Raw genomic sequence first — 6,884 nt, forward strand, 5'->3', positions numbered from 1 at the left:
TAAACGAAATTTATTGTATTTAAATTCTAAACAAAGGGACTTCAAGCAAAAAAAATAAATTCAAAAACATGCATCAAGATGAATTTTACTGATTTTTATTAACAAGAATGTAGATGATCATTTCGTGCAAGACGTTCTGCATAAAAAGGAAGGATTGTTACGTCTATTCCTCTGAACCTTCACGTGAAAGCAGTTCATTGATGATGTGTGGTTAGTAATATTTTTTTAATATATTATCAGGTACGTGGAGGGGGCAAGAAAAATGTATTTTAAATTTTTTACCGTTTTGATGCAGTATTGCTCTCGACCAATGGAATTTCACGATTTTTATCAGAGGCAGGATAATAGTTTATATCGGATGAAAGTGTACGTCACATTTGACGTCACTGCTGCAGTAGAAGTCTTGGGTGTTGGAAAAAGGTAAGTGCTCTCAGATATTTTTTAAAGACTTTTGGCATAGTTCATAGTGTTAAAATCATTTCATTACAGAGAAGCGAAGAAACTTTGTGTATAGCGCAGCATTCCTATCCACAAATACTGGTCTAATGCAGTTAATAAAAACCTAGATAGAACTTTCTATCGTTAAAATGATATTGTCCTACGGACCTATGGTGAGGGCTTGTACCGAGACACAGCTAGATTATTCTAAATAATAAAAGCCGAACCTGGTGATCAAATAAGAAAATTTGGATTTGTTTATGATAAATGAAAAAAAACATACGGATCCAGCATTACCAATTTTTCATGTAAATTTGTTTTCCTTTTGTTAAAAGTTATGCTTGCATATTAGACGCGATCTCGATATGAAAGTGAAAGTAGAAACATTGTGTAGCAGTTGAAGTAAAATGTTATATTCAGATCGTTATCCATAGGGTTCTTTCAACCATTTAATGAAAAATTGTTTTTTTTTATTAGGCCTATATATGTATTAAGCAACTGAAGTTCAGCGTCCCAGTGTCGTTTTTATTCAAAGAACCCAATGCTGATTTGACTGAGTGACGATTGAACAAAGTTATTGAACCAATGCCGATTTTATTGGCGATTGCGTGATGACAAATCAGGTACATACAATAATAATCATAGTGTTTACCAGTAATGACTATTCAAGGAAAGAATATTTCCTGAGAAAATTCTTTGTGTACATGTATATTAATTCATGATTTGATGGCTTTTAAAAAAAAAAATAATCCAACTCTTTTTTTACAAACAATATTCAAGCACATTTTTAAAAACCTGTAAAGTATGGAGAGAATTTCTGGCCATTAAACAACACAATATCCACATGAGGATAAATTTTCATCTAAAGCAGACATACAAGGCACTAGTATAAGTGTTCATAATTTACAAGTGTCAAAAGAACAATAAGAAAAAAAATGTGTGTGTTTAATTTTATGAAATTAATAAAATAGGCCTAGTACTGAAAAAACTAAATCAAAAAACTCCAACAAGTATCAGATAATTCATTGATTATTTATATATCAATTAATATTTTTATTTTTTTCAACACCAGAAAAACTATAGTCTCTGTTGTAGTTAGATATGCACATAATAAACTGCTACAGGTTCAATATACAGCCTGCCTTTTTCATAACGAATACATTGAAGAACAGACACCAAGACCCCAAGCTTGCTTCTAAATAGGTAAGTAAATACTCTTTCGCAAACTTAAATCTTTCGTTCCCATGAAAGTTTTAGGATATACTGTATTCAAAATGTCTGGGTTTTTTTTTTATTGTTTGTTCGTTTGTAGTCAAGGGTTATACATTTGTATCTCGATCATTCTGAATCATTCCTATTGCATTTTTGGAAATCTTTTTTTACTATTTAAACATTCCAAATTCGATTGTTTAAATTTTGAAAACGTTGTTGCTATTGCTTACATGTATAAGCTCACCTGAGCCTAAGACTAGAATGAGCTTTTCGGATTGAAGTCTGTCCCTTGTCTGTCGTAATCATTGTCATCGTAAACTTTTCACAATTTCTTCTTTTATATAGTTTCAAATAACATTATAAAAACTGAATTACTTTGTTTTTTTTTGCACTTCCAAGAGCTCAATAAGCAGAATCTTTACATTGTAGGCCTCACCCGTGCCTTAACATGAGAAGTTTTCAAATCATTTGACCATGCTCCAAAAGACTGATGAGATTTCTTAAGTGCTCAATGTAATTACTTTTTGTGGTAACACATTTTAATTAGTAACACATGTAATTATCATGACATTGGCACTTCTTAATTATTTAATTACTTTCTTCATCATTTCAGAAGCAATGCAGTCACTGTCAGGGAAGTGAAGGCAGAATTGGGGAAAAATGTGAACAATAAATGCAGAATTAATGCTTACAATTTTGTTCTTTTAATTTCTTATTGTTTACTTTAGACATTTAAGGAAAAGTTTAATATTTAGTTCATTTAGTTCACATTGCAATCCAAGGAAATACCAGTTATTAATAGAAAAATGTAAAGAAATAAATAAAATTAACATATGCAATAAATGCTGTTTTATAGCCGTTTATAAAACATATGAACATAGAGCGTCATGGAGCACTGCAATAAGTAAAAATTGTGTTTGCAGACTGGAAAATGTCTAAAATAAGATGATCATACAAAACATATTAATAACATATGTTAAACGTATAATCAACATATGTTTAGAAACATATGTTAACCATATCTTGCTTGTTTTTTTAATGGTGAACATATGTTTCGGAACATATTTAAAACATATGTTTAACATACTTTGCAATTTTACCCGTGTATGACTGAACTAAATAAATATTATCGATATTTCCTGTACATCAAGTCAGCTATCTTAGAAGTACCTTGATATTTTTATTGACAGTTAAGGTTGAAGATATATAAATCAATTATCTCTGTAATTCATTTTATTTACTTTTACAGGCGACGCTATGTTAGACACAGGGAGATCTGACAGAGATCTGTCAGGGATGTACTTCACAACCCCAGACAGAGACAATGACAGGTGTAGTGACTGTAACTGTGCTGTTGTCCGTAACCGTAGAGGGGGCTGGTGGTTTAACTTCTGTAAGTGGGCCTTCCTTAACGGTCAATGGTCCTCGGCAGACTGGGACAAACCTTGGTATCCTACAGTAAAGTCTGGATCGGCGATAAGGGGGACCATAATGATGACCAGGCGCCAATAGATAAACCTCACTAAATCCTAATAACAATCATTTTGCTTTTTTGTATTTCCGTGAAAATTTCTAATTGTTATAAGATTTCTTTTTAAATATCTTAATTCTGTGACGAATTGATTCAATTTTTTTTTTAATTTTTAACAGATGAAAGACAATCCTTCAATCAAGACAAACCCTTTTCAAAAGATGTTTTAAATTAGGCGAGAGAAATTATATTTTTCGTTTTACGGATCCGCCGACCCGATTTTTTCCGATTTCTAAAAAAAAAAACGGAAGATATCCACCCAGAAATCTTTATATATTTTTCTGTTTTACCAGAGTTGTCTTCCGCTACGCTCATTACACCCTGATTTTTTCCAGTTTTTGATTTCTAAAAAAAAAAACCCAGAATTTTGATATCGGAGTAAAAATTAAAATCTTAATTAAAAAATCCTTTTAAGATGTAACAAATTAAAATAAATAGGTTTGGTTTTAAAATTATCTTTATCAAATAGAATCTTCAAAACGTTTGACAATGCACTGAATGTGCAATTTAAAGCGTCTTATTCACACGGAGTATTAACCAACATGGAGACACAAGCCATGCTTGATTTGTTCATCAGTGTTATTCTGAAGATATTTGGAAATCAAAAGCATCTTCAGCATTCAGAAATGTCATAATTTATTTGAGCCCTACACTCTCAATAAGGGTTTTGGCCACTTAATTGCATTGCATTTCTAGGCTTCATTAAAGAGAGTTTTGTCAATAGTATTTTAGAAAGGTATGTAGTAACTTAGTTAGAATGATCTAACTGTGTCTCGGTACAAGCCCTCATCACAGTTAGAATACGTCCCATATACTTGCAATGTAGCAAATCGGAGCGGATCCGCTCCGAAAGGATTTTGAAGACTATATAAGGATTTGCACTGGAAAATAACTACCAAATTAATCAAAACAAACCTTTTTGAGATTGCTTATGCCTTTTATCCTAGAAAATAATCCATCTTAAGACGAAAATCCAATTAATTTTCTCAACGTTTTTCTCTCGCTTCAAATTTACCTGCCATGTTTACATTCAGGACTCTCTAAATTGTTCGTAGTAAATGCACTGAGTTATAGTGAGTACAAGTTATCGCCCATGTTTCTTTTGCTACATTACAAATACACAGAACGAATTCTATCGTTAAACCGGGTCTGTAGGACAATATCATTTTAACGATAGAACGTTCTATCTAGTAGTAACTAAGTATGGCTTCCATCATAATGAGTACCACTTATGCACAGTCTTCAATTAATCTCTTTATTCTCTTTGGGTTTAGTATGATCGAGTTTTGATATGAAGACCAGATTATTTAAGTGTTAGGCATGTTTACTTTAACCTAGAACTTTTGAAAAATAGTAAGCCTTACTTGATCACCCTGTCGTTTCAACATGTAATTGAAATAATACATATTGTTCATTTTAGTCTTTTAAACATCGATGAATTTTTTTATCACTGTATGGGTACTGCTGTTTTGAAAATCATATCCTGGCGTATTGTATTTTCGACCTATTAAAGGAAGAAAAAAATTCGCTTGATCCACCCATTCATTTCAATATTCACGCGTCTCTTTGACAGAGATCTTAATTTTCTTTCGGAAAAATGTCATCAAAAATCTTTTTAATTAACCGATTACGGCTTTGGTTAATCAACAGATAAAATGTGCATTAGTAAAAAGACTAGAATTTCTGACAACGGACTACAACCATCGAGGAAATTCCGTTGAATTAATTATTTTGGGTATTTTCAATACATTTGTGCTTCAAAGGTATTTTTCCATGTGCAGCAACCGAAAATAATATTCTACCGTGCGGTATCTGCACGGGAAGCAGATTGGGAAAATAGGCCGAAAATACAATACGGTCGAAAACGGGATACGAGACAATATTTTTTTAAAAAGATGATCCTTTCCGTTTTCAAAAATAGCTAGTTTCTTGCATACACAGGTTCAATTTCTTATTTATTCTGTTCGTATTCTAAGGCTTTCAAGGAGATTAGAAACAGGCAATGCTTTTACTAAACATTGGCGGTTCAGTACTTAGTGAAAGTAGTTTATTAAACCTAAATATTCTATCAAATTTGTCTCCAGCAAATAGTTTGGTCGGTACAATTGTAATTTCAGCCTGGTAAAAAGTACCAGGTATTGGCAGAATTTAAAAGGCCTAGCTGATATCCTTCATTTTGTGTCTTCAAAAGTAATTTTTATCACAAGCTTGATAGCTAGTATTTTACTTGGATGATAATAGGACCCTAAAGACTAATGATCTTTGAGAAATGTACATATTCAGTACTGGAAAGTGTTAATAGCTAAAGTTACATTATAGTCTGAGTATCTGAAAAAATTGTCTATTTGTATATTGGCATGTCCAAGAAATTGACACTGGTATGTGAATTTTTTTTTTTATTTAAGTCAATCTTTAATGTTTATGATGAGTTCATGTGCCTACCTGTAACACACAAATTACAACAAATGGCTAAAGACATAAAGGTTTGATCAAATTTTAATTGAATAATAAAAAATATCTGTCTCTCTCTCTTCCTTTTTTTTCCTCCTCCTACCCAATTTTTTGAAAAAAAAAAAAATCCGTAAAACAAAAAATTAAATTTCTCTCGCCTTAATCATTATTCTGGGTTCATTTGTTAAAAAATATTGCTTTGACATCAAGTGACAAACTTGTAAATAAACATGTTTTGGTAAAGGAAAGAGGGCGGGGGGGGGGGGGGGACTATTCTGTAAAGCAATAAATCATTGTTGGTTTTTTTTCTTCTGAATTTATTCAGTAAAAGATATGTTTATATATATTATATGTGTTGTAATAAATTTGAAATTAGAAATATTTCGTTCTTTTTACAAACACTGATAGAGGAAGATGTCTGGATGGATACGTGAAATCACCATTGTTCAGGGGGGGGGGGGCGCAAATGTTCGTGGCTTTCGTGGGTAGTCTTGACCCACAAATTTATATCCACACGAAAGTATATACTTACACCTGTTTTTTGGTTTGTTTTTTAATTAAAATTTATGGTTACGCAGTCAAATTTATATCTTAAAATAACCATTTCCTTTGTGTCCATGAAGTGGACAATCTGTTTGTGGTTATTTGAAGAAAAAAAAATATTATGTATCAAAGACATCCATTTGAACTCTATACAATAGATGATAAAATTATATATGATTGAGTAAACTGTTAAGTAGTGGGACTATTACGGTCCAATACGCTCAAATGCCCGTTTAATGGGATTATTTTTCATTAGGATGAATTGTATTAGGGTAGACGTTTTTAACTTTAATTCTCGTGTAGAAATATTTTCTGTTGATGTTAAGACACTGCGCGATGGGCATTTTGAAATGAGATGAGTGAAGTAAACTTCAACAGAAAATATACTCACCTCTGAGAGGAATAACACATATGAAAATGACTGTTGCTTGGATAATCTTGCAAATGATATCTTTTATGTTTACAGGAGAGATATCTCCTAATCATTTTAATTGGGCAACATTGTCGGATTTAAAAAAAAATAAAAAAGAATAGAGCTCGTTACAATGTATCAACGAAATAACGTCCTCCCAAACCAGGAAATTTTTGGCTGCCAACGGACAATGACCCCAATGAACAAAAATGATTCCACAGTTAAAAGGGTGTAGATTGCTTTATTGTTAAACGTATTACAGTGGAACTTGTTTATTCCGACACATATGTAATATGC

At 31.9% G+C, this 6,884-nt stretch overlaps 1 long non-coding RNA gene across 1 annotated transcript; it reads left to right on the plus strand.

Annotated features, from left to right (window-relative positions):
- Window positions 1-774: 774 nt before the first annotated feature.
- LOC134260827 (uncharacterized) lies at window positions 775-2,299 on the plus strand. Its single transcript, XR_009990646.1, has 4 exons — window positions 775-1,061; window positions 1,563-1,641; window positions 2,080-2,163; window positions 2,264-2,299. It is a non-coding gene; the product is annotated as an uncharacterized LOC134260827 (long non-coding RNA).
- Window positions 2,300-6,884: the final 4,585 nt, after the last annotated feature.

This window comes from Saccostrea cucullata, unplaced genomic scaffold, assembly GCF_032062105.1.
Source record: "Saccostrea cucullata isolate Sc308-1 unplaced genomic scaffold, CSIRO_AGI_Scuc_v1 ctg1231, whole genome shotgun sequence".
In the NCBI taxonomy this organism is placed as follows: Eukaryota; Metazoa; Mollusca; class Bivalvia; order Ostreida; family Ostreidae; genus Saccostrea; species Saccostrea cuccullata.